General features: G+C 36.1%; 1 protein-coding gene across 9 annotated transcripts in view; it reads left to right on the forward strand.

Annotated features, from left to right (window-relative positions):
• INPP4B (inositol polyphosphate-4-phosphatase type II B) overlaps positions 1-26,977 on the forward strand; it is a 764,537-nt gene that overhangs the window by 345,156 nt on the left and 392,404 nt on the right. For 6 of the 9 annotated variants that reach the window (XM_045055824.1, XM_045055818.1, XM_045055821.1 and 3 more), the window contains one exon: positions 23,987-24,039. The gene's annotated coding sequence lies outside the window, so the exon portion shown is untranslated. Of the gene's footprint in view, positions 1-14,496; positions 14,597-14,969; positions 15,155-23,986; positions 24,040-24,398; positions 24,493-26,977 lie in introns of all 9 variants that reach the window. The other 3 variants (XM_045055820.1, XM_045055819.1, XM_019828926.3) reach the window with 3 other exon arrangements.

A 26,977-nucleotide genomic window follows, 5' to 3' on the forward strand; every position in this document is an offset into this window, starting at 1 on the left:
CAAAAAATTAATCAATCAGTAAGTCTATGATAAACTTGAAAACACCATCAACTTGATCTAATTTATATTTGTAGAATACCATTCCTGCCATCTGCAGAACACTTCTCCAGTACTTGTGGAGTACTCAGCAACATAGACCAATGATGGGCCATAAAAGGAGTTTCAAAGGTTTCAAAAGACTGACCTTTTATACAATAGTTTCTCTGATCACAATAGGTACAATATAATTAAGATAGGAAAAAAAAAAACCATAAGAAATCTTAAAACTCACCAAACATTGGGAATTAAGTAGCACATATCTGAGTAAATTATGGTACAAAGAAGAATCTCCAAGGAAAACCAGAAATACTTTAAGTAAAAATTAAACCCAACATATTAACATTTGTAGGATACAGCTTAGAGCAGTATTTAGAAATAAATGAATGCTTTTAATGTTTATATTATAATAGAAGAAACACTTCAAATTAGTAACCTAAATTTTCACATTAAGAAGCTTAAAAAGGGAGGGGTGCCTGGCTCAGTTGGTTAAGAGTCCCTCGGACTTTCCAGAGCCAAGTTGGGCTCTTTGCTGACAGCTCAGAGCCTGTTTGGGATTTTCTCTCTCCCTCTCTCTCCGCCCCTCCCCCACTCACATATGCACTCTCTCTTTCTCTCTCTCAAAATAAAAAAAGTAAACAGTCTTAAAAAAAAAAAAAAGCTAACCAAAGGAGAGAAAATTAAAACCAAGGTTGAAGAAAAGAAATAATAAGTCAGGAAATCAATGAAATAAAAAGAGACAAAAAGTTAAAGGGCTAGGAATGTTTTTTTCCAAAGGATTAATCAAATTGATAAACCTCTAACAAGACCGATCAAGAAAAGAGAAGTGCAAATTACAAATATTGGATTTGAAAGACAGGATAATAATACACATCCTAAAGATATTAAGAAAAATATAAAAGAACGTTACAAAAAGTGGGAAATTTTAAATAAAATGGAGGATTTCCTTAAAGATCAAGTGTTATTTAAAGCACCTGGATGACAAAGTTGGTTGAGGGTCCAACTATTGATTTTGTCTCGGGTCACGATCCCAGGGTTGTGGGATAGAGCCCCGTGTTGGGTTCTGCACTGAGCATGGAGCGTGCTTAAGTTTCTCGGTCTCTCTCTCTCTGCCTCTCTCCCCATCTTGGGCTTTCTCTCTCTAAAAAGAAAAAAAAAAGATACATTTTGGATGCATTATTTATAAAAGCATTCCCCAAAATAAAATATTCAGGGATTTTTAATAAAATATGTATAAGACTTCTGGAAGAAAATTATAAAATTTTGTTTACAGAATTTAAAGAAAATCTTTAAACTATATTTATGGATTAAAGAACTCAATTAAGAAGTCTTTTCTCCCAAAACTGTTCTATAAATTAAATGCAATCCCAATTAAAATCCCAGAAGACTTCTTTGGAGGTAGAAATTGACAAATTGATACTAAAATTATATGGAAATACACAAGACCTAGAATAGACAAAACATCTTGAAAAAGAACAAAGTTGGGGGATTTATGGTCCCTAATTTTAAGATGTACTATAATGTTATTAAGTTCCAGACAGCATCTAGTGGCATACATTTAGACAAATAGGTCAATAGATAAAATAGAATGTCCAGAAATAGACCTACATGTAACGGTCAATTAATTTTTGATATAGGCGCCAAGGCAATCATTGAGAAAATTCTTTGCAATAAATGTTGTTGGAAATGGATAAATTTAGGTAATAGAATGACACCAGCTCTTACTCTCACTAGATGGGCTATATTCTAGATAAACCTTCTAAAGGCAAACATAGTAGACTTGCCTCATGAACTTGTTGAGGAAATGATTTCTAATATATGCTAAAAAAAAAACCCACAAGCTATAAAAAGAAAAACAGATCATTGGATTTTAAAAATGTGTACAATGTATTCTATTTGAAAAATACCATTAGGAAAATGAAATGGCAAGTCACATATAGGAAGAAAATATTCATGACAAAAAAGTATTCCAACAAAAATATATTTGATAAGAGATTATATCCAGAATATAAACACTGCTATCACACAATAATGAAAAGACAAATTTCCCAGTGAAAAATAGGGAAAAGGTTGGAATAGTTTCAAATGAACAAATAACAAATGGGTGATGAACACAGAAAATGCTTAAAATTATAAGTTATCAGGAAAATGCAAATTAAAGCCACATTTATCCCTACATATGGATTGAATATCTATTACTAGAAAGATGAATAGCACCAAATGTTGGTAAGAATGTGAAATAATTGGACTTCTCATACTTTGCTGGTGGGAGCATGAAATGATACAATCCCTTTGGAAGTTCCAAAATTTTGGTGGCTCATGGGAATAAAAGTTTATTTCTTCTTTCCATACAAATTGCAATCTGACCATTCTTGGTAGGTAGAAGGCCTTCAAATATATGGTAATGTAGGGAAACAAGATCTTTCCTTTTGTGGGGAAGAACAAGGAGGAGAGTATGGGAGAATTATTAGGCCCAGTCTGTAATACATGTACAAAGCATCTATCTACATGCTGTCAACCAGATCTCAGTCATGTGGCCATGAGTAATTGCACAGAAGGCTGGGAAGTGTAGTCTAGGTGTGTGCATACAAACAAAGGGAAAATAATTGAGTGAATGGCTAGCCATTGCCAGCCTTATTCACACTGCTGTTTAGTTGTGGATAGATGTGGGAGGCAATTTGTATAATCAAGAACACTAGTTCGGGAGCATAATTGTTAGCTCTAGTAGTAAATGCATGTTACCTTGGACAAGAAATCTAAAATATAGTGGGTTAAGAGCATGGGTTTAGAATCAGACAGATCCATTCAAATCTCAATTCCTCAACCTAGCTAAGTCTCCAATTAAACCAGATCATACAGTGGACATTGAAAAATAGGAAGTTACTGATATATTTGCTAGTTCTTAGAGATTTACTTTTTTCTTTTATAAAATAGAAATCATGTTACCCACTCTTACCCATTCTAGGACTGTCTTGAAGATCAAATTAGATAATGTCTTATGTTATGAAAAATAAATTATTTTCCTTCTCAAATGATGAAGGAGTATTAATCTTTGTGATGTTTATGAAAACTCAGATTTTGGAAAACAAATCTCCCTTTGAATGAATGTTATACATTGGGTTTTTGTAGTTCAGAGATATAGACTATCAGTCTAAAAGTTAAATACCTGAGGGGTGCCAGGGTGGCTCAGTTGGTTAAGCATCTGACTTCAGCTCTGGTCATGGTCTCATGGTTTGCGAGTTCAAGCTCTGTGTAGGGCTCTGTGCTGACAGCTCAGAGCCTGGAGCCTGCTTCAGATCCTGTGCCTCCCTCTCTCTCTGCCCCTCCCCTGCTCTCCCTGCCCCCTCTCTCTCTCAAAAATAAATAAACACTGGGGCGCCTGGGTGGCTCAGTTGGTTAAGCGGCCGACTTCGGCTCAGGTCATGATCTTGCGGTCCGTGAGTTCAAGCCCTGCATCGGGCTCTGTGCTGACCACTCAGAGCCTGGAGCCTGTTTCAGATTCTGTGTCTCCCTCTCTCTCTGACCCTCCCTCGTTCATGCTCTGTCTCTCTCTGTCTCAAAAAAATAAACGTTAAAAAAATTTAAAAAAATAAATAAATAAACATTAAAAAAATTAAAAATTAAATACAGGTTTTTTGTTTTGTTTTCTTTCTAAATGAGACAATCCCCACTCCAGCGAGGTGCTCCCGAAAACATTTAAATGAAGATTGAGACTATGCCTGGAGTTTTACTGCTTTGCTTTCTCTGACTTGAGTTCACAGTCTCCTCTATCAAAGTAATGTAGTATCTCCCTTAGTGTCAAGTTAAAAAATGTATGTGTTTATCACTTTTCTGAAGTCTCCTATAAAGGAACAGACTAATTTCTTGAAATCTCATACAGACAAAGATTCTCTGATAGGTAGGCAAGTATCTCTGCTTTAGTGCCCCAAATTACAAATTAACATTCTGATAACTTCAGTTCCCCCTTGATTGCTAATTTTTTTTACAGTAGAAATCACTATTAATCAACAACTAAATATAAGACCCCTAAATTGCAGTTGTTTCCATAATATCTGAACAAAGAGACCTTTTCCTTTTTCTTTTTTCTTTTTTTTTTTTGAATGTTTATTTTTGATAGAGTGAGAGAGACAGAGTGTGAGCAGGGGAGGGGCAGAGAGGGAGGGAGACATAGGATCTGAAGCAGGCTCCAAGCTCTGAACTGTCAGCACAGAGCCCAATGCAGGGCTCGAATCTATGAAACACAAGATCATGACCTGAGCCAAAGTTGGACACTTAGCCAATAGAGCCACCCAGATGCCCCAAAGATGCCTTTTTCTAAGGAATTCTTTAATTTACTGATGTTTTTATCTTAGGAAATTAGTTATCAGTTACTGTTAAATTGGTTTTTTAAAATATTCTGGAATAGGGGCACCTGGGTGGTTCATTCGGTTGGGCAGCTGACTTTGGCTCAGGTCATGATCTCATAGCTCATGAGTTCAAGCCCCCTGTCAGGCTCTGTGCTGACAGTTCAGAGCCTGGAAACTGCTTCAGATTCTGTGTCTCACTCTCTCTCTCTGCCCTCCCCCACTCACACTCTGTCTCTCTCTAATGTTTAATAAATAAACATTAAAAATATTTTATAATATTCTGGAATTTAATTGGTGATATACTTCGGGTCTTCTAATTCTAGTGTTTGATTGCCAGTGGATGTGTTAAGGCATAATTATTAGAAGTTGTGACTTTCAACTGTAAAGATAGACTGTATCTAAGATTTCTTTTAATAATTGTTTGTGGCTTACTTCTTCATAAAGTTGATAAATTCTTATGTAATGTCTGTTTATTGCCAGAGTAAATTTCTATTGAATTCTATGAATTTCTAATTGGTATTAATAAAATACTGATAATCTTACTTAAAGCACATCTTTTTGCCCTAGTACTCTGAAATGTGTTGAACAAATCTATATTACATTGGTAAATTATATTGATTTTTTTTAATTTTTTTTCAAATATATTGATTTTTAAGCTGCTCTTTTTTATGTTGCAATTATTTATCAGCTTCTGTTTCCACATTAGAAAAAACTTTCCATTTTAATCTGACTGTATATGGCAGCCCTCATACATCACTCACCTGATGGCTTTAGGTGCTGTTTTCTGGCTCTTTTTAAGTTTTAAGTACTTTCCTTAAGGTACAGTGATAAGAACTATACATGATGTTCTAGGATGGGAAAATTTTTCCAGTATTTTTACTGTAACCCTGTTATGATGCCCAAAGTTCTCTCATCCTTATCAACTGCTCCATCACTAAGATTCATATTCCCAAGAGAAATAGTCTAGAGATTCCCAGATTGCATCATGGCTCTGTTAAAGCCCAGGATTCTATGAGTAAAAGTCATATTTTGGGTACCACATTTTCCTTTGGTATCCAAGGAGCAATAATCTTGAGTCCCCATTCTATTCAAGAAATTTTGGTCTCCCTCCAAGAATTTCTAAGAATCACTAGTGAGTATTCCTGAATTTTACAAATAAATTCAGGTTGTTGCTCATCACTTTAGAGCATGTGTCCTTCCCCACTGCCTGTAATCATATAGTTATATTAATTCTGTGTTAGCTCCTTACTTTTCAGTTTGATCCAAAATATGTGCATGGCATTACATTAGTCTATAAACTACAGACTTCAAGTTTACAAACTTGACTAGGACCTAGGGAAACCATGATGCACATGTCTTTATATACATATATAATTTTAGTATAGTTAACATACAATGTTACATTAGTTTCAGGTGTACAATTTAGTGATTTGATAAGTTTATATATTATTCCATGTTCATCACAAATATAGGTACCATCTGTTCCATTACATCTCTATTACAGTATCACTGATTGTATTCCTTTTATTTTTATTTTTTGAAAGAGAGACAGAGAGAAAGAGAGAGGGCACATGTGAGCACGCAAGCCAGGCAGGGGCAGAGGGAGAGGGAAAGAATCTCAAGCAGACTCTATGCACAGCATGGAGCCTGATGCAGGGCTTGATCTCAGGACCTTAAGATCATGACCTGAGATGAAATCAAAAGTCATATGCTCATCTGACTGAGCCACCCCAGCGTCCAACACTGACTATATTCCTTGTGCTCTGCCTTTTATTCTAATGACTTACTCATCTCATAACTGGAGGCCTGTATCTACACTCTCTCCTTCACCCATTTTGTCCAACTGCCCAGCCCCTCCCCTCTGACAACCATCAGTTTCTTCTCTGTATTTATAGTGCTGACTTTGCTTTTTGTTTACTTTTAAAAATTCCAATTATGAATAGAATCATATGGTATTTGTCTTTCTCAGTTTGACTTTTTTCACTTAGTATAGTACTGTGTAGGTCCATCCATGTTGTCTCAAATGACACAATTTCACACTTCCTTTATAGCTTATCTTCATATATTCATGGACACTTAGGTTGTTTCCATGTGTTGGCTATATTAAATAATGCTCAATAAACATAGGGTTGCACGTGTCTTTATGAGTTAATGTTTTCATTTTCCCTGGGTAAACACCCAATAGTGGAATTATTGGATCATATGGTATTTCTATTTTTAATTTTTTGAGAAAACTTCATACTGTTTTCCACAGTCCTGTACTAATTTACATTCTCACTAACAGTGCATGAGTGTTGTTTCTTATCTTCTTGATTGTGTCCACTCTAACAGGATGAGGTGATATCTCATTATGGTTTTGATTTGCATTTCCCAGATGATTAGTGATGTTGAGCATTTTTTCATGTGTCTGTTGACCATCCAAATGTGTTCTTTGGAAATATGTCTATTCAGGTCCTCTACCCATTTTTTAATTTGGTTGTTTATCTTCTTGGTGTTGAGTTGTATCAATTTTTTATACATTTTAGATATTAACCCTTTATCAGATATATCATTTGCAAATATCTTCTCCAATTCAGTAGGTTCTCCCATTAGTTTTGTTGATTATTTCCTTTTCTGTGCAAAAGCTTTTTACTTTTGATGTAGTCCCAATAGTTTAATTTTACTTTTGTTTCCTTTGCCTTCAGAAACATATCTAGAAAAATGTTGCTATGGCTTATGTCAGAAAAATTGCTGCCTGTGTTCCCTTGTAGGATTTTTGTGTTTTCAGGTGTCATATTTAAGTCTTTAATCTATTTTGATTTTATTTTTGTGTATGGTGTTAAAAGTAGTTCAGTTTCATTCTTTTACATGTAGCTGTCCCGTTTTCCCAGCACCATTTATTGAAAGGATTGTCTTTTTCCCATTGTATATTCTTGCCTCTTTTGTCAGTGAGATAAATTGAAGAAAGAATCATGGTTTTATTTCTGGGGTCTCTATTTTGTTTTGTTGATCTATGATCTATGTGTCTGTTTTTGTGCCAGTACCATACTGTTTTGATTCTCTTGAAATCCAGAATTATAATACCTTCAGCTTTGTTCTTTCTCAGGGTTTATTTGGTTATTTGAGGTCTTCATACAAATTTTGGTATCATTTGCTCTATTTTGTGAAAAACACTATTGGTATTCTCATAGGGATTACATTAGATATATAGGTTGCTTGGGTAATATGAAGATTTTGACAATATTAATTCTTCTAATCCATGAGCATAGAATATCTTTACATTTGCTTGTATCATCTTCAGTTTGTTTTATGAATGTTTATAGTTTTCAGAATACAGGTCTCTTGCCTCTTTGGTTAAATTTATTCCTAGGTATTTTATTCTTTTTGGTGCAATTTTAAATGAGATGGTCTTTCTTTCTTTCCTTTTTTATCATGGAGAAATAATTTTATTTTGCATTTTTTACCTTTGTTTCATTTATTTTACCATGCACTTACATTAATTTTGTGTTTTAAGATGTATGATTTTTAAAAGAAAATGCTTTCTGTAAAGAAAAACCTATATATTTTTATAGGTTTTTAAAGGTTCCTGGAAGAACAAATATTGTTAAAATGTCAATACTTCCAAAAGTAGTCTATACATTCAATGTAATCCCAATCAAAATTGCACCACCATTCTTCTCAAAGCTAGAACAAACAATCCTAAATTGTATATGGAACCACAAAGACCCCAAATAGTAATTTTGAAAAAGAAAAGCAAAGTGGGAGGTATCAGAATCCTGGACTTTAGCCTCTATACAAAGTTGTAATCATCAAGACAGTATGGTATCAGCAAAAAACAGACACATAGACCAATGGTATAGAATAGAGAACCCAGAATCAGACCCAAAAATGTATGGCCAACTAATTTTTGACAAAGCAGGAAAAGAGTATCCAATGGAAAAAAAGACAGTCTCTTTAACAAATAGTGCTGGGAAAACTGGACAGCAAAATGCAGAAGAATGAAACTGGATCACTTTTTTATACCATACACAAAAATAAACTCAAAATAGATGAAAGACCTAAATGTGAGACAGGAAACCATCAAAACCCTAGAGGAAAAAAACAGGCAACAACCTCTTTGACCTCAACCACAGCAGCTTCTTACTTGACACGTGTCTGAAAGCAAGGGAAATAAATGCAAAAAATGAACTATTGGGGTCTCATCAAGATAAAAAGCTTCTGCACTGCAAAGGAACCAATCAACAAAACTAAAAGGTGACTGAAAGAATGGGAGAAGATATTTGCTAATGACATATCAGACATATTAGATAAAGGATTAGTATCCAAAATCTGTAAAGAGTTTACCAAACTCAACACCTGGAAAACAAATAATCCCGTGAAGAAATGGGCAGAAGACATGAATAGACACTTTTCCAAAGAAGACATCCAGATGGTCAACAGACACATGAAAAGATGCTCAACAGCACTCATCATCAGGGAAATACAAATCAAAACCACACTGAAATACTACCTCACACCCGTCAGAATTGGCTACAATTAAAAACTCAGACAAACACAGATATTGGCGAGGATGTGGAGAAACGGGAATCCTCTTGCACTGTTGGTGCGAATGCACACTGGTGCAGTAGCTCTGGAAAACAGTGTGGAGTTTCCTCAAAAAATTAAAAATAGAACTACCATATGATCCAGCAATAGCACTACTAGGAATTTATACAAAAGATAGAGGAGTGTTGATTCATATGGACACTTGGACCCCAATGTTTATAGCAGCACTTTCAACAATAGCCAAATCATAGAAAGAGCCCAAATGTCCATCAACTGATGAACGGATAAAGAAGATGTGGCTTATATATACAATGGATACTACTTGGCAATGAGAAAGAATGAAATCCTGCCATTTGCAGCAATGTGGATGGAACTGAAGGGTATTATACTAAGTGAAATAAGTCAGTCAGAAAGAGACAGATATCATATGTTTTGACTCATATGTGGAACTTGAGAAACTTAACAGAAGACCATGGGGTAAGGGAAGGGGAAAAATAGTTTCAAGCAAAGAGGGAAGCAAACCCATAAGAGATTCCTAAATACAGAGAACAAACTGAGGGTTGATAGGAGGTGGCAGGGAAGAGGGGAAAATGGGTGATGAACATTGAGGAGGGCACTTGTTGGGATAAGCACTGGGTGTTGCATATAAGCAATGAATCATGGGAATCTACCCCTGAAACCAAGAGCACACTTAGCTAACTTGACCAAAAATTATGTTTAAAAAAAAAATAAGTGAATAAACAAAAAAATTCTTTATCAGGTATATTGCTTACCTCTGTTTCATTTAATTATTTTTCCAAGATTATTTCTTGTTCTTTCTTTTGGAGTACATTCCTCTGTCTCCCTATTCTGCTTGACTTTTTGTGTTTGTTTCTATGGATTAGGCAAAACAGCTACTTTTCCTAAAGTTGAAGGAGTGGTCTTGCATAATGGGTGTCCCACTATGCAGACTGTGTGCTTGGTGACTTTTGCTGGCTCACTATGAGCTGGACCTTGCTGTAGTCTGGGCTTTTCGGGTAGTGGGCAGAGAGCATTCCTACAGTTCCTTGGCTCTTTTAAACTTCAGCTTTTTTTTTTTTTTTTTTTTTTTTTTTCTGTGTCTTAGTGTGGCTAGGACTGGTGTGGGCTTGTGGACTCTGAGCTTGCTAAAGTTGCAAGATTTCTGTGATGATCTGATCAGCCATTTATGGCATTGGGACCCACTAACTATGATGTTCAAACCTGCCCCTTAGTGTGTCCAGCCCTGCTCTGGTCTGGGCTTTTTAGGAGGAGTGAGGGAGAGTATTCCCATAGCTCCTCAGCCCTTTCAAATTCTGGCTTCATTTTCTGTGCCCCAGCATGGGTAGAGATGGTGTGGGTTTGTGGACCCGGGGCTGCTGAAGTTGCAAGCTCACTGAGACAGCTGGACTTGCCCACTTATGGTGTCCAGACCCGACTCAGATCTTAGCTTTTAAGGTGGAATGGGCATGTAAACCCAGTGGTTCTACAGTCCCTCTGACCTGAAGAACCTGCCTGCAGCTCCCCTGCCAATGGGCAGAGTTCTAGTGTTCTCTTTTATATGCTAGTTGCTCTTTTAAACCTTGGCTTTTTTTTTTTTTTCTGTACTATCCCCCACCCCCCATGCTATTCACAACATCAGGGGTGGGGGAGGGGTTCCTTTGTTATGTATCTTCATCTCTCTTGCTGTTCTCTTGGTTTCTCTTTATCTGTTCTAGCTTTCCTTGTTCAGTAGCTGTTCGGTCAGTCAGACCTCTGTTCTTCTTCAGGAGAAACTATTCTATTAATAGGTGCAATTTGGTGCATTCTGTTAAGGAGGTGAGTTCAGAGTTTTCCTATGTCACTGGCTTGAACCGGAACCTCTTCCGCCTGTTTTTTTTTTTTTTTTTTAAATGAGAGTGATTTGTCTCTGTTGTTCTCTTACACTTGGGTGGAAGGTTCAGATGAGGATTAAACAGTTTAATTTGCTTCTTAAATTGGTCCCTTTTGTTCTCTATTTTGTGTCGCACAGGTACCTATGGCTGCATCTGAGTATCTTCTTCCTTTTGATTTTGGTCCAGGAATTTGTTTTTCTAACATACTCTTCTGAATTTTTTGTTAGAGAGACTCCTGTAGTGAGAGATATGAAGTCATCTATCGCTGGATCTACCAAAAACATCTCATATTCATGCAAATTTTAATTACCTTTACCTCCCTGAATAGGATAACTATCTCAGAGGTATTTTATCATATAATTAGACAACATCTAATCTAGGTTCAGAGCTCTATCATTATCCTCTTTGGATTTTATTTAGTATGTCTCCTCTAATTCGTTCTCTTAGAGTCCTAATATGTAGAAGTCTTGAAAATGTCTCTGTAGGGCCATAGTGTGCTGAGAAACTGGCTCTCTAGAAAACAAAAGTCCAAATTTTTAGTGTTGATCCATTTTCAAGGTATGAATACTCTCACCATGGCTAAATTCAGGCTAATAAGGGGATGCCACTAAATGCAGATTTGGGGGTCACCTCACGGACTGGATCAGCTGCCCTGGCACAGCATGGTTTCAGGGAATTTCAGTACCAGCCTTTGAGTCTACAATCATGGAGCCACACTGAAAATAAACCCAGTAATGTTCTGAATTTTTTACACTGATCTCTGCATCTCTGCTGCTCAAACATAATCCAAGCTTCTGAATCTCTTTATGGAACCATGTGGATTTTCAAGTCATGGTTTCCCTATTGCACTTAAGAACTCTGTAAGAGCATGTATCTCAATAGCTTCCTAGGTCCCATCTCCTTTAGGAGAAGTCACTCTGGTCTCTTAGTTCTTGACCCTCTTTTTTTTTTTAATTTTTTTTAACGTTTTATTTATTTTTGAGACAGGGAGAGACAGAGCATGAATGGGGGAGGGTCAGAGAGAGAGAGAGACACAGAATCCGAAACAGTCTCCAGGCTCTGAGCTATCAGCACAGAGCTGGACGCGGGGCTCGAACTCACGGACCGCGAGATCATGACCTGAGCCTCATGACCTGAGCCGAAGTCAGCCGCCTAACCGACTGAGCCACCCAGGCGCCCCTTCTTGACCCTCTTTGTTTGGCCTTGATCTTTTGGACTTTAGTCAGCCCTATCTAATATGGAAACAACTAAAGCAAAGATAAATAATAATGAGTGTTTTAAGGCACAGCCTTTGAATATATAAATACTTAAAAACGCTTATATCATTAGATTTTTGTATAATCCACAAATTATAACTTGTATATTATTTTATTCTGCACTTCTGAAATGGTAGATTAGAAGTGCAGATAATGTGTGGTGTCTCCTCAAATTTTACCTTTCAAAGAAAGCAGCCTATCAGTTTATGTCTGTCCTTTTGTTTTGTTTTGTTTTGTTTTGACCTTAAACCCTAAGTGTTCTCTTTGTTGGACCATAATCATGAATTCACGGAGTCTGTAGCTGGCTCTTTTTCTTTGATATATTCTTTAAAGTGTGTTTTTATTTGTTTTGACATTTCTTGAAAAGTAATATTACAAGTTGTTTGGGGGGAAAACATTTTATTCCCAGATATTACTGGATCTATTGGCTCTTTTGAGGGCTTTCCTGTCATCCTCACTCTGCCTGTACTTCCATTTTTTGAAAGATGATTTTTAACAGGTGACAGTTTATGGCATTTGACTAGTAGTATGTATTGCTTGTGCACGAAGCTATTCAAAAGAGCAAAATTTGAAAGCTGTATTTTCTCAAAATTAATAGAGCTGGTCGAACTTTAAATAACAAAAATAGGTACCTTTTCCTTTCCAATATTATTGTTTTCCTATATTATACATGCCTGTAATTTTAATCCCCGGCATGCATTTTTTTTTCCTGGGCTTGTAGTAAGGGACTTGGTAAGCAATCACTAGGATTCTTGTAGTCTATTGACTTTCTCTATTTTAATTTAAAATGATTTCCCAACTAATGCCCACATATTGCTGCCATCTGTCTTTTTCTCTAATACTTAACTATTTCTTTTGTTTCCTCACTTGTATGACAGTACTAAAGGTGATGTTACTGTGATGATGGTTACTTTGGAACTCACTCATAGTCATCTATTCTACTACTTCCTATGCACTAGGATAGAAAAAATGCAATAGATAGATGTTCCCTTATTGAGAAGTTTTATTCACTTTTCCCAGGAAATAGATCCTAGTCCTCTCTAAACTTTCCAGTGCTAAAATCATATGCCTATCAATGTATTTGAGGTAATTAAAACCACTGATCTCTTTGTGTTTTTGTCTAAAATGTGGTTTAACAATTTTACCTCAGATTCAGTAGAATTAGTCATCTGTTTACCCAAAGCTGATGAAATCAAATCATCTGGGAGCTTTTTAGAAATGCAAAATGCCCCAATTATACTGACTGAGACTCGAATCCCCAAGCAATTCTGGTACAACGTGTTTAAAAAGAACTTGTTTAATGTATAAATCAGTTCACCATTTCAATTTTTCACTCAATAACACTTTAAGTTACAATGTGTGTAGTCGGAAAAAGTAGATTAATATAACAACATATAAATAAATAACCACATAACAAGCCACCATAATATAAATAATATGAGAGTTCCAAGGGGAGACAATATTCTTCCTGGCATATATATGACAAGGGTTTGTTGTGTTGGTAAAGTTCCAACAGGTAACCACCTAATGAAAGGTGCCTCCAGACAGAGGACATTTGCAGAAGCCACAAAACAAAAGCCATTTTAATAATGGCTGAGACAAAATCCACATAGAAAATATCCTGTCCTCTAGCCTGAGGAGCATATGTATATTTTATCATATTACAGTGAAAATAACAACCCTAGAAATTCCCTTTTCTAATATGACTTTTGCCTTCAAGATGTTTCTGATAATTCCCACACAGAACTACATTTCTCCTGGACCCCTGTTGTCTGTCCTCCCTAATGTGTGGGAAGGCTATAACCACATTCTGATTATCCTCTTGTCTTCAACTATTCTTGATGCCAAAGTCTTTATTACCAAATCATTTGTTTTACTTTCTTCATTATTTATGTATCTACCATTGGTATAGACAAATGTATGCAACCTTCCTTGGACTAATTGAGCCTCATAAAATCTTCATAGTGGACTGTGATGGAGATGGTCAGCTCTCCATCAGAGATCCTGGTTCCATCCCAAGGTATAGAGTTATGACTGCTCAACCCACTTTCACCCAGGGGAATCATGTGACACTTCCAGACCTGGCCCATGAAAGGCTCTCATGTGATCATCATTCTCTCTCTCTCTCCTCATTTCCCTGTTGGATTTCCATATTCAGGGTGACTAAGACACTTGCCTGCAAGATGATGGAGTCTCTCTCAGCGTGAGTGCCTGGAGGACTTCATAAAACAGGCCTCCTTCCATGCCCTCCTCAGGCCTCCTTCCATGCCCTCTCAGATCAATGAGATAATACAAACCAGACTGAGATTTCATGGACAGCTCTTACAAAAGCAAGCATTACCATAACTTATACAGGAACCCAGTATCTTTCAAATGAGTGAATTAAGGGAAAGGATTTTCAGTTAATATAGGCATAGGTTTTATCTTCACTTATGTCTACATGGTATTTCTGTGTTTTTTCAGGTGATGGCAACTCTTCTCTGTGAGATGGGGCATATGAATCTGTAAGGTTCCAAGAACAGAAAAAAATAACTGATGACAATCAGGATGCTAGCTAACAATGGTATATTTTTTGTTTCAATACCACTGAATACTTCTTCTGTTCACTGGTTACTGGAAATCTTAAATACAAATGAGGTTACATTGCCCAACAGTTTTATTTTAATTTTACTTCTTTGCTTAGCTAATGACTTAGGGATCATTATTAGAAGTCAAGTAATCAATCTTAGGAGTCTAAAACATCCCTAAAGGGACAGAGAGATTTGGATTTTATGGATTACAGAGGAACAAGTAGCAGAACCAGGACTTAGAATCTGTATTTCTAGACTCCTAGGTTTATACAGTTTCACTATTCTGTTTTAGTTATCTGCTTCAAGAAAAACAAATCACAAGAGAAGTTTTCCTTTCCAAACACTAATGTCTGCATTTTGTATTAGGTTCCAAATTTCTTTCCAAACTATGGCCCAGTGTAACTTTGTTTTCCTCTGATGGGAGTCAAGGAAATGATGAGTTTGTGATCTCAAGAGAAAGAAGAGACAGTGCCTCTGATTTAGCAATTCCTATCTCTGCTCTGGTGCAAAGGCTACCCAGAAGAATGGTAGACTGATGCAGAATCAAATTAGTAAGTATGCAGTAGATATAAGGGTCTTTTGAGCAGGGTTACTATGCCACGATTCCAAAGCACTGATATTGGGTGTTTAAAATGGGAGCATAAAGAATACTAAGATGTTGGAGATGCATTCAGAGGGGAAAAGGAAGCTTCAGAAATATATATTTTGACTCAGGATTAAAGAAGAACTTTCTAGCTGTCAAAGCTATGAAGAAATAGAATATCTGATTTTCTTCCTGAGATAGTGAACTACTGAGCCCAGTATCATTGGCCATGACATCTTGGTCAGAGGTGATTTAAATGGCACATGAGGGATTGGACTCAGTGACATTTTTCCACAATATTTACAGTCCCTTTCTAGCTTGAGATTCTGAGATATGTATATAAAGTTTGCATTTAATGCTATGACCTACTGATGATACATTATTGGCCAGATTTTCTTCTTCTTCTTCTTCTTCTTCTTCTTCTTCTTCTTCTTCTTCTTCTTCTTCTTCTTCTTCTTCTTCTTCTTCCTCCTCCTCCTCCTCCTCCTCCTCCTCCTCCTCCTCCTCCTCCTCCTCTTCTGCATGTATCATTTTCAATACATGCTTTTTTTAAAGAAGTTGAAAATTCCTCAAAAAAGTTGAAAAAAGTAAAAATTGCACTGCAGTTTCACCATCTGTATAATCAGGTTTCATAGCTGCCAATCAGCTAGTTTATAAGAATTCATCTGATAGCAATAGGGTGGGCTGGCTTTTCTATCAGGTACAGTGGGCACAGTGTCAATGACCTTCAATGCTTTTAGAGGCCCAATAAAATGTTTTAATTTCTTTTAAGAACTGAAGAAAAAAAGAATTTTTACTTCGAAAAAATTGTGCTACATAATATTATGTTTATCTTTATACCAATGTAGTCATAAGCTGTAATTACATATGCACATCTACCTATCTATCATCTATCTCTCTCTATCTACCTATCTATCATCTATTTGCAGACAGAGAGAAAGAGAGAGGTTGTGTATGTGTGTGTGCACGTGCACATGCACCCACCCACGCATGATGGAAGAAGGGCTCATGAAGACAAAATTGTATAGGACCCATTAAAGTCTTAATGAACAGAGGCTCAGGCGTGGGGGCTTCCTGCTCAGAGTTTTTAGCCTACCCAAATCCAAAGGAGTACCACTCCACAACAAACCTCCAGTTTCTGCTTTTGGCACAGGCTCTACCACTCACATCACTGATGTGGGCCAGATGGTAGATCCTCTGCCCCCAATGTCTTGAGATCAGAAATGTCAACTCTTAGAATGGGTCTCCAAGTTCTGTGGATCACATGCTTCAGAACTGAAGCCTTGAATAACAGTATCTTATCAGAAAAGCCTCGGACACATGCTTCCACCCTAACTTATACCACATTAGGGATAATTTAGACTCTTAACACGTAAGGAAAAGCTGGAAGTGGATTTCTGGCCATCCATCCTGGTGATGTATGAACTTGTAAGGTGGGGCATTTCCCAAACATAGAAGATGTGTACCCAAGGTTCTGAACAGCCAAATCCACCATACAAAAACTATTGCCAACACGTTGCACATAGCTGCCAACTATTGAAGCTACCCTTTCTGGTTTGCATTGGTTTGGTTTTATTTAACAGTTAAAATGAAAGCTATAGCTTCAATTACTGAATGCTTATTGTATGATTGATACTATTAACATTATTTGAATTTTCTAATTTGATTTTTTTCTTATTTGATTTTTAATTACAAATAACAGCACTTCGAGATAGGCAATATTATTCCTACATTTCCATTTTATAAATGAGGAACTGAAGCTTAAATAGGTGAAATAACTTGCTCAGAGAGATAGTTAAGGATTAGAGAAGATGGGGTTTTACCTGCTACACTATACCTGTTATGTACAAAATATACAATTTTATTTTTTATTTATTTATTTTGAGAGAGGGAGGGAGAGAGAGAGAGAGAGAGAGAGCACGCATGAGTACCGTAGGGGCAGAGAGAGAGGGAGGGAAAGAGAGAGAATCCCAAGGGGGCTCTGCACTGTCAGCACAGAGCCCGACGTGGGGCTTGAACTCACAAACCGCATGATCATGACATGAGCCTAAACCAAGAGTCTGATGCCTGACTGACTGAGACACCCAGGTACCCCCGAAATATACAACTTCAAAATGTTTTTAACGTTTGTTTATTTTTGAGCGATGGAGAGAAACAGAGCACGAGTGAGGGAGGAGCAGAGAGGGACGGAGACACAGAATCTGAAGCAGGTTCCAGGCTCTGAGGTGTCAGCACAGGGCTCGAACTCACAAATTGTAAGATCATGACCTGAGCTGAAGTCAGATACTTAGCCACCCAGGCAGCCCCTTTTAAAAAACAAAAAAACAAAAAAATGTTTGTTTGTTTGTTTATTTATTTATTTGAGGGACAGAGACAGCATGAGTGGGGGAGGAACAGAGAGAGAGAGAGAGAGACAGAGTCTGAAGCACAAAATATACAACTTTAAAACATGCTTTTTACATTTAACATTTTTGCATAAGCCTTTTTAAACCTGAATTTTAAATTTCTTTTTAAAGATTATGTAATATTTCACCAAATTAATATTACATAACATTTTTTAGATTTCTCTTGCTTAATCTTTAGGCTATACATTTTTCTTTTTAAGTCATATTGTAGTAAGTCTTTGTGTATATAATTGTTTTCATATTTAGGATTATTTTCTAAAAATAAATTATTGTAATTAAAAAGTAAAATAAATTATTTCCATTCTATAGAAACACAGATTTAGAACTACTCGATCAGTCTAAGAACATTTTTTTTTGAGAAGCCAGCACCACACTTTTATTTACTTTATTGATGAAGAAAAAAGCTCATTAATTCTTCTATTCAACATTCATTACATTTATTGCATGCCTTCTATGTACTTGGTATGGTACCTGTAATATCATGATGATGTGATAGTCACTTATCAAAAGGTTATTATGACTTAATGGTGTTAAAATCGGTGTAGCGCAAATAAGCATTTTGTATTAATTATATATGGTGAGAATGTTTCCTAGATTTTCTGGAACAGGGTGGGAATACCTTTAGAGCTCTTAAGGGTTGTAGGAAAGTGGCATTCAAGGCAATTTCAACATGGCATTAAGCATGAAATTTTTTTCTTTGCCAATTTTTTAGATGAAATATTGTCAACCATTGTCTTAATGGTTATTTCCTTGAGTCCTAATGTAAGGTTGAACGTTTTTCCATATGCTTGTTAATGAGTTGTTTCTTCATTGTGAAGTATCCTTTGATGTTTTGGTATTCAGTATATATATAGAGAGAGATAGATTTTGGTGCATTGTATTTGTTGCAAAATAATTTCAGATCTGCTTTGCTTTAATTTTTTTCTTTTAGCACTTACAAGCTTCGTAAGTACAGTTGACCTCTTCAAAAACGCATGTAATTCATTCCATTTTTATTTTTTTATGTTTCATTTTATTTGTATTTAATTCCATGATACATCTGGAATTTATATCTATGTCTAGTGGGACATATTTGATTTTATTCCAAAAAGTTAGGCAATTATCTCAACATTATTAAACAAATCCTTTCCTTCTCATTAATTTGTGGTGCTCATTTTATCATATACCGAATTTAGGTTTCCTTCATATATTATGCATCCATAGAATCCTATGCCCATTTGTCTCAATTTCTACCATAATGAAAATTGTTATTAATTTTTTTCCATCAAACTTTCTGATAGCAGGAATTATGTTGTCCCTTTAAGGGACATAATGCTTGGTATATGACAGGCATTAAATATTTGTTGAATGAATGCATTAAGTAGGGTGTTTCTAGAACTGCTTATATTTTCCTAATTATAATTGCTTATTATTTCCTTATATTTTACTAACTTGTACATAATTTCTAACCAATTCTGCCTGTGTTATATGTGTCACAACAATATATTGTATTATTAGAGCAAAACCTCCCTTTAATATTCATATTCAGAATTTTTGTTGGGTGCCTGGGTGACTCAGTCAGTTAAGTATAGGACTTTTGATTTCGCTCAGGTCATGATCTCAGGGGTTTGTGAGTTTGAGCCCCGCATGAGGCTCTGTGCTATCAGGACAGAGCTTGTTTGGGATTCTCTCTTTCCCATTCTCCCTACCCCTCTCTCCACTCTCTATTTCTCAAAATACATAAATAAACTTAAAAAAATACTTTTTGTTATGATTTATGACTCTTTCTTCAAATGAAATATAGAAAGTGTTCACAGGTTCCAAAATTATGTCCATTAGAATTTTGATTGGATTTATGCTAAAAATATAAATTAATTTGGGAAGGAGTGATATTAATCTTATAAATACTTTCCTACTCATGCATTTGTTATAGTTCCTTATTTCTCTTTATAGCTTTTTATAATTTTCTTTACCTAATTATTCATAAGTAGGTTATTGATTTTGTTGTTACTGCTGTAGTGATTCAAGATTATTGATGCTATTGGGAATTGCATTCATTTATTTTGAAAATTTTACTTTGTTTATTGCTATTATGTGGAAAGTTATTGTTACAAATTCACCTTGCATCCTGAGACTTTTCTTGAATCATTTTATTAATTTTAACGGATTTTTTTGTAGTTTTTTAGTTAATGTGAAGATCATATTGACAATAATTTCATTGTTTGCTAAATTCTACTTTGCCTTTAGAATAAGGGATGAGAATTAGGGGACAAAAGTAAGATTTTGAAAACTTGCTTTTGGAGGTGGAATTAAATTTCACATCTATTCTAGGGACAGTTAATTATAGATTTTTAAAACTGTATGTATATCAACTATATGTATATCATACATATATATGTATATGAAGCTTTTCTTTTAGATTTAATATTAGAGCATAGTTACATTGTATCTGGAAGACTCACTTTTGGACAGAACAGTGGATTGAAAAATTTCTCAAATATTTGATTCTCTCCATTGGTACTAGTTAGTGGTTATTTTCTGTGTATATTTACATATTTGGACTATTAGTTTATATTGATACCACAAGCCAAGACACAGAAAACTAGAAAAGCAAAAGCAGACCCCAAAAGCAAAATTGACCCTTAAAAGTCAATTTAAAGGGTTGAATTTCTAAACTAACAAAATCAGTAAGTTGCATATTGTACATGTCTATATTGATTTTAGAGAAACCAAGTACTATCTCTTTTTACTGCCCACAAAAATAAATCACCGCGTCCACTTTACCTCTTAAATATCTCCGAGATCCATCCTTTCCTATTCTTACCACCACTGCTTTAAATCAGGTCTTGGTCATCTGTTACTAAAGCTTTGGAAAAGCCCCCGAATTAATCCCTCTAATCTCCTCTAGGCTATATTTCTCACAGCTTCTCAATATTCTGTCTGAAACACAAACTTGATCATCTTATTTCCTTGCATAAAATCTACATAGTTTCAACATCTTCTGGAAAGCAAGGTCTAACTTTAGCATAGCACACAAGGCCTTCCTGGAAAGGCAACCTGGTCTAGTGGTTCTGAGAATGAGTCCAAGAAACAGACTGTTCGGGTTTGAATACAGGTTTTGCTCCTCGTAGCTGTGTGGCCTTAACTAAATATTTACAACAGCCTATAAAACAGGTAGCTTTTATTAACATTGTGTGGTTTCCTCTTCACTTCCTGTATTTACTTTCTGACTGTTTTGCAGTTACCCGAGGGCACTTTGCAGTTTTGTTTCTCTGTTTGTTTTTTAACTGCTGGATCTTTTAGGGGACGGATGTGTAAGATTTTCAGAACCGATGAGGACCTTCATATCATACAATTTCCTGACAGACACAGCATGCTCTCTCCCTGATCTTTTCTAAACTCCATTCCACTCAGCTCTTGCCTTTGGCCCAATATCCCCAATCCTCTCACTGATGGGGGCTCTTGACCTGGACTCACCCAGGCTGTCTGGGAACAACAGCAAGCCACCTGAAGCCCAGCTTTCTTTCATGGGGCAACATGGAAATAGCTAGCTTTGAATTTAGCTATGTGACCATCACACCAGATCACCAGGGTAGAAGGAGACAGAATATGAGTGATGAAATTATCATTTGGGGCCACAAAGGGAATGCAGATAGGAACCAAAGAAAGGACCAACCTCTATAGCATAAGGTGGAACATAATAAAGTTTATTCTGATTTTTTATGTTACCATATATTAATTCTAATCAGTAACATTCAATTCACTTTAACATCCAGGAGTTGTTCAAAATAGAATTTTGCATTTTCAACTTAAAAAAAAAACTTTTATGTCCTAATTAAAACATGACATACTTTATCATGTATTGTCAAGGTGATGATCTGTGTTAAGGCTTTTGGTCTGTATTAACTCCGTAGGATCTTTATTTAAGGTGACCATACACTTTGATGGGTTTGGGTAAATATTGGTTCTTGCTACATGATGAGAGTTGATGAGTGATAACACCATAAATGGAGATAAAATGAATCTGAAAGACTCGAGCTCAAATAACACAGTTGGTCCTTCTGCATCATAAACTTTTATTCCTTGGACTTGCACAATTATCCAGTTTACGTTTGATGTATTTCATCATCACTGTGTGCAGTGTTGCCCTTGCTCTGTATGCTTTTTGTATTTTTGAAAATTGTTTCAAAATACCATAGTGTTTGGACACTACGGGTCATCTGAGACTACACTGACCTCTGCACGTACGCATTGCAAGGTAGACTCATTACCTTTGCAGATATAATGACCCCTCAAAATATCAAGAGATGTGCAGTATGTTTCAGTGATAAAAGCAAGACACTGGCATCCACTGTATGTACAACAGAATACAATGTTGAGCCTTGGGCAAGTTAAAAAAAAAAAAAAGAGAATGCATTATAGTTTTGTTCAAGTGTTAGAATAAAGCTACTACCTCATCCACCTAATGCCAATGACAAATTAGAGAAAAGCATTTTTTTTGCAAAGTCTTCCTGAATGAAAACTCACAACTTTTCTACACAATTGGTAAATTATTTTTCTCTTTTGTGTTTAGAAATCAGTAGATGGTTTGCATTTCTTTAATATCAACAGAAGCCTCATGCTTTCTCCTATTCTGAAACTATTTTTATCTAGCACTTACCTTAAAAGCAACTCCAGATCTATTAGACTCAAATAATTACATATCTCAGGGGCATCTGGGTAGCTTGGTTGGTTAAGCGTCTGACTCTTGGTTTTTGCTCGGGTCATGATATCACGGTCATAGGATTGAGCCCCACGTGGAGCCTGCTTGGGATCTTTTCTCTCCCTCTCTGCCCTCCTCCCCTCTCCCAAAATAAATAAATAAACAATTTTTAAGAAATCAAAAATCGTGGAGTGCCTGAGTGGCTCAGTCGGTTAAGTGTCCAATTTTGGCTCAGGTCATGATCTCACAGTTGGTGGGTTCAAGCCCCGCATCAGACTCTGTGCTGACAGCTCAGAGCCTGGACCCTGCTTCAGATTCTGCGTCTCCCTCTCTCTGCCCTTCCCCCACTTGTGCTCTCTCTCTCTCTCTCAAGAATAAATAAATATTAAACAAAAATCATAAATCTTAAAAATTACAATAAGGTGTTTTGTTTTTCCTAAATTAAGTAATACTGGTATGATACAAAGTTGACTCTGTATTTTTCAGGCCTCATATTAAAAAAAAAAACATTTAGAATGGGGATAGATGAGAATGTAAATGAGAAAATCTTATGTCACATCTGCATTATTGATAGGACTGGAGGAAAGTTTGCTTTGATTAAAGTAGAATGGTTAAAGAACAACTTTAATACAAGTTATTGTTCTCTTCTTGGAAGATAAAATGAAATCTCGATAATTAATAAATTTTCAATGTGAAAATTATTCCTGATAAAAAGAAAAAGAACCAGGTGGCATTTTTTGATACACATATTGAATGACAGATAATAACAAATATTTTGGCAAACAACATGACATAATTGATAAAATATGTAAAATGCTCCGTCTCTGGAACCAGATCATCGGGTTCACATTTAAATACTGACACTTAAATTAGCCATGGGACTTTGAGTTACCTCACCCTTCTTTGCCAATTTCTCTGCCCATGAAAGGTGGGTAATAATAGTATCTACCTCATAGGGTGGTAACATATGGGGGAAGTCCCCAAGACCACTCTCAGGCTTGATGATTTGCTAGAAGAATTCCCAAGATTCAGAAAAGCTGTTACACTGATAGTCGTGATTTATTACAGTGAAAAGAAACAGATTACAATCAGCAAAGGGGAAAGGCACATGAGGCAAAGTCCCTCTGCCAACCTCCAGGTGTTCCCTCTCAGTGGAGTCACATGCGGATGTGCTTAGTTCTCCCAAGAACAATGTGTGACAAATCATGTGAAGTGTGGTCAGCCAGGGAAGGAGCTCAACTAAGCTTTGGTCTCTAGAGTTTTAATGGAGGTCAGTCCTGTAGTTTCATTAGGGGTCAATCACATAAGCACGCAGCACCAGCTGACTAACCTCAGCTACTCAGGCTTTAGCCTCCCCTTCCCCCCAAGCAAAAAACAGGTGTTTACCATCAATGTACCTGGTCAGACTCCACCAAGGCGCAGGCATACAAAAACTCTTTTATCAGGCAGACTATTCCAAGAGCTCAGAGGTTATCTTCCAGGAACTAGCCAAAGGCCAATCCTGAAGACGGACCTTTCATTGGAATGTGCAGGGTGTGAGTAACTCAGGCAACCAAGTAACTCATGCTATGTCCCATGACGTTGTGATGGTAAGTCCTCAAGTTTGGAATGATGGGCATTATGAACATATTAAAATTTTAGCCAGGTATGCTTTAGCAAGGGAGGTTCCCAGTGAAACACTACATTCTAACATTTTGTCCTTTGTCCTTTACAGAGCTCTGAAGTCAGCAAAGCCAGAGCAATTTGTGGAATACAACAGCAAAGCAGGTATAATTGTGGGTCTCAGTAATTAACACGTAATATTTATTTAGATTGATAATGAACTCAAAATTATAGCCCCTATCATTAAAAAAATATTTTTACAGAAGTGCCAGCTTGGTGTCTTAGATTTTGTGTAACTGCATGTTATAGTTGGCTGACCATATCCTAAAGAGGAATTGATATCTATGCATATATTAAATTAATTTTGAGGGTTTCAATTAGGCAAGGCCTAGATATAAATATGAAGGAATTTAATAATAATAATAATAATAATAATAATAATAATAATAATTAAATCAACACATATTCATTAAAGGCCTGTTACATGGCAAACACTCATTGTGGGGTAATTGGTGATTTTACAGAACAAAACAGGCATGGTCCATTGCTGCCCTCAAGGAGCTTGTGGAGGTGACATGTAATAAATAAGGAAATATCAATATATGAATGAAAACTGTGGTAAGTGCAATGAAGAGAAATAGCAGAGTTTGTGGGAGAAAGTATTGGGAGACAGGGAGGAATCTATGGTGGACTTGCTAAACAGAGGGTATTTCTCTGGAAAATGACACTTAAACTAAGAGCTGAAGTGTAGGGAAGAGTCCCAGGAAGATGGAATAGCAGTGAATAAACATAATAATTGGTAAGAGGATAAAGTAGCTATACCAAAGTCACAAAGCTAGAGAGAGGAGTAAGAGGAAGCCGGATTGATAATTGGATGAAAATGAGTATGGGAAGTGGCCTAGTCCCATAGGGCCTCAATGGCCTTGGTAAGGGGACTTTGTCCCAGGTCAGCTTGGCTACTTTCTGCCCTTGGCATTTCTGTGCATTGCCATTTAGCCTTCTCTCCTGGTTCTCTGGATATAGATGCTTTTAAATCTGCCATCTAACCCTACCTTCCTGCATCTGCCAAAGTACTACGTAAATGTCTTAGGATTGTGGAAAGAGGTCCTCAATAGGTTCACTTCTTTGAACACTAGTTCTGTGACAAGTTCTGCATAAAATGGTTTGGAGTCAAGAAATTCTGAAATTGCCTGAGTACTATAACACTCTCAGGAGCTTTAACACAGTAGAGGTTTTGAGAACCTATAATAAATAGTAAATAACCAAACAAACATATATGTCTATGTCTGTATGTGTGTGTGTGTATACCTTTATTTAATCTGGCATTTCCCAAAGCTATTTTCAGGTTTACACTAGAAAATGTTTTAGAAGTTTCTTTCTTGGAAATACGCATTTTAAGAGGTTCCCTATACTTCTGAGGCTGGCCTGCTTTTAGGTAATTTGACCTATTTAATGGCTATGCACATTAAATGATATTAGAAATTTTATTATAATCTAGATGATTCAAGCCAGAAAAAAAGTCTGTCTGCTTCAGTGGTTTAGCTTTTTCAGGCAGAAGATTTTTCTCGACCTGAATTATATGGTTAATTGCTTCAAATCTTGATCATACTTTTCATGTGAAAATATTATGGAGTAAAGTCTTACTAAATAATTTTCAGTATCAGTATTAATAATATTTGTTCTCTCAAATCAGGCAAAAGAAAACCATAAGAGAAATTTTGCATCTCAGCTGCTCTGAATCTTATTCCTTTCCATTGAAAATGCTTATTCTTGTTGGTTTATAAAATTGTCATAATTTTAAAAAGTCTTCAAGTTAGGAAAATGACTTGGGGTAGTGCCTACTGTAGCACCTAAATAATTATTTGATTTTGTATAAAATGTGGAGATTTTGTATTTATAACAATGAAAATTTCAGTAAGCCAGAATATTAGAGTTAACCTAAACTTATTCCAGAAGAGAGGTTCTCAGCATCTGTCTTGGAAAGCGTATTGACCATTTTAGATCAATTCAGCATCTTTCAATTCAGTTAACTATTATTAAAACAGTAAGATAAAAACATGAAGAATTCCCTAGGATTTCGTAACTTAGAAACAAAAAGCCTTGTTTCATCCCCAGAAAGACAACAAACAGCTGTCCTTTAATTACTACTTTTGCCATTTGGTTTCAACTAGAGATGTCTCAAATTTAGAATCTAATTAGAAATCTTAATTGAAAATGGCTAAAAAAATAAAAGAAAAAGAAAAAGAAAGAAAAGAAAGAAAAAGACCAACATGGAAACGTAAAAGTAGAGATAAAAATAGAAATGGTAATATTTCAGCCAGATTGAATAATCGCCTGTCATTAAATGAGTTGGCCTCTGGGGAACATATTATCTGGCATGAAATTGAACTTTACTCTTCCCTCTCTCAGGAGGGATTTCTCAACCAAATGACTAGTCTTTTAATCTTTAGAAATTGTAATTTTTAGGGACTATATTTTGCTCAGTATAGGAACAATGGTTTTATTTATTTAAAAAAATTTTTGTAGGGTTTCTTTATTTTTGAGAGAGAGAAACAGAGCATGAGCTGGGGAGGGGCAGAGAGAGAGGAAGACACAGAATCCAAAGCAGGCTCCAGGCCCTTAGATGTCAGCACAGAGCCTGATGCAGGACTTGAACTCACGGACCATGAGATCATGACCTGAGCTGAAAATGGACACTTAGCCGGCTGAGCCACCCAGGCACCCCCAAACAATGGTTTTAAAGTGTTGAGGCCATGGTTAAATCCCTGTTCCCTAACTCGTTTCCTGTCTGAACTTGGACATATTTTCTAAACATTTTCAATCTCAGTTTACCCATCTTTAAAATGGGATTTTAAATCTCATGCAACATGGTTTCTGTTTTGTCTTTTAACTTCCACACTGACTAGTATATAGTAGCAGCTTTAGATACATTAAGTTCTAAAAAGGAAGGAAAGAAAAGAAAGGAGTAATCAGAAACAAAATTAAATTTGAGAATACATAAAAATAATATCTAGCACAGAATATTGCAAATATTAAACATTCAGAAAGTGCTTATTGATTCTGCACCCTGGAGGCGAAGACTCAAAGCAGATTAATCCTTTTC

Source organism: Felis catus, chromosome B1, assembly GCF_018350175.1.
Source record: "Felis catus isolate Fca126 chromosome B1, F.catus_Fca126_mat1.0, whole genome shotgun sequence".
NCBI classification, from domain to species: domain Eukaryota; kingdom Metazoa; phylum Chordata; class Mammalia; order Carnivora; family Felidae; genus Felis; species Felis catus.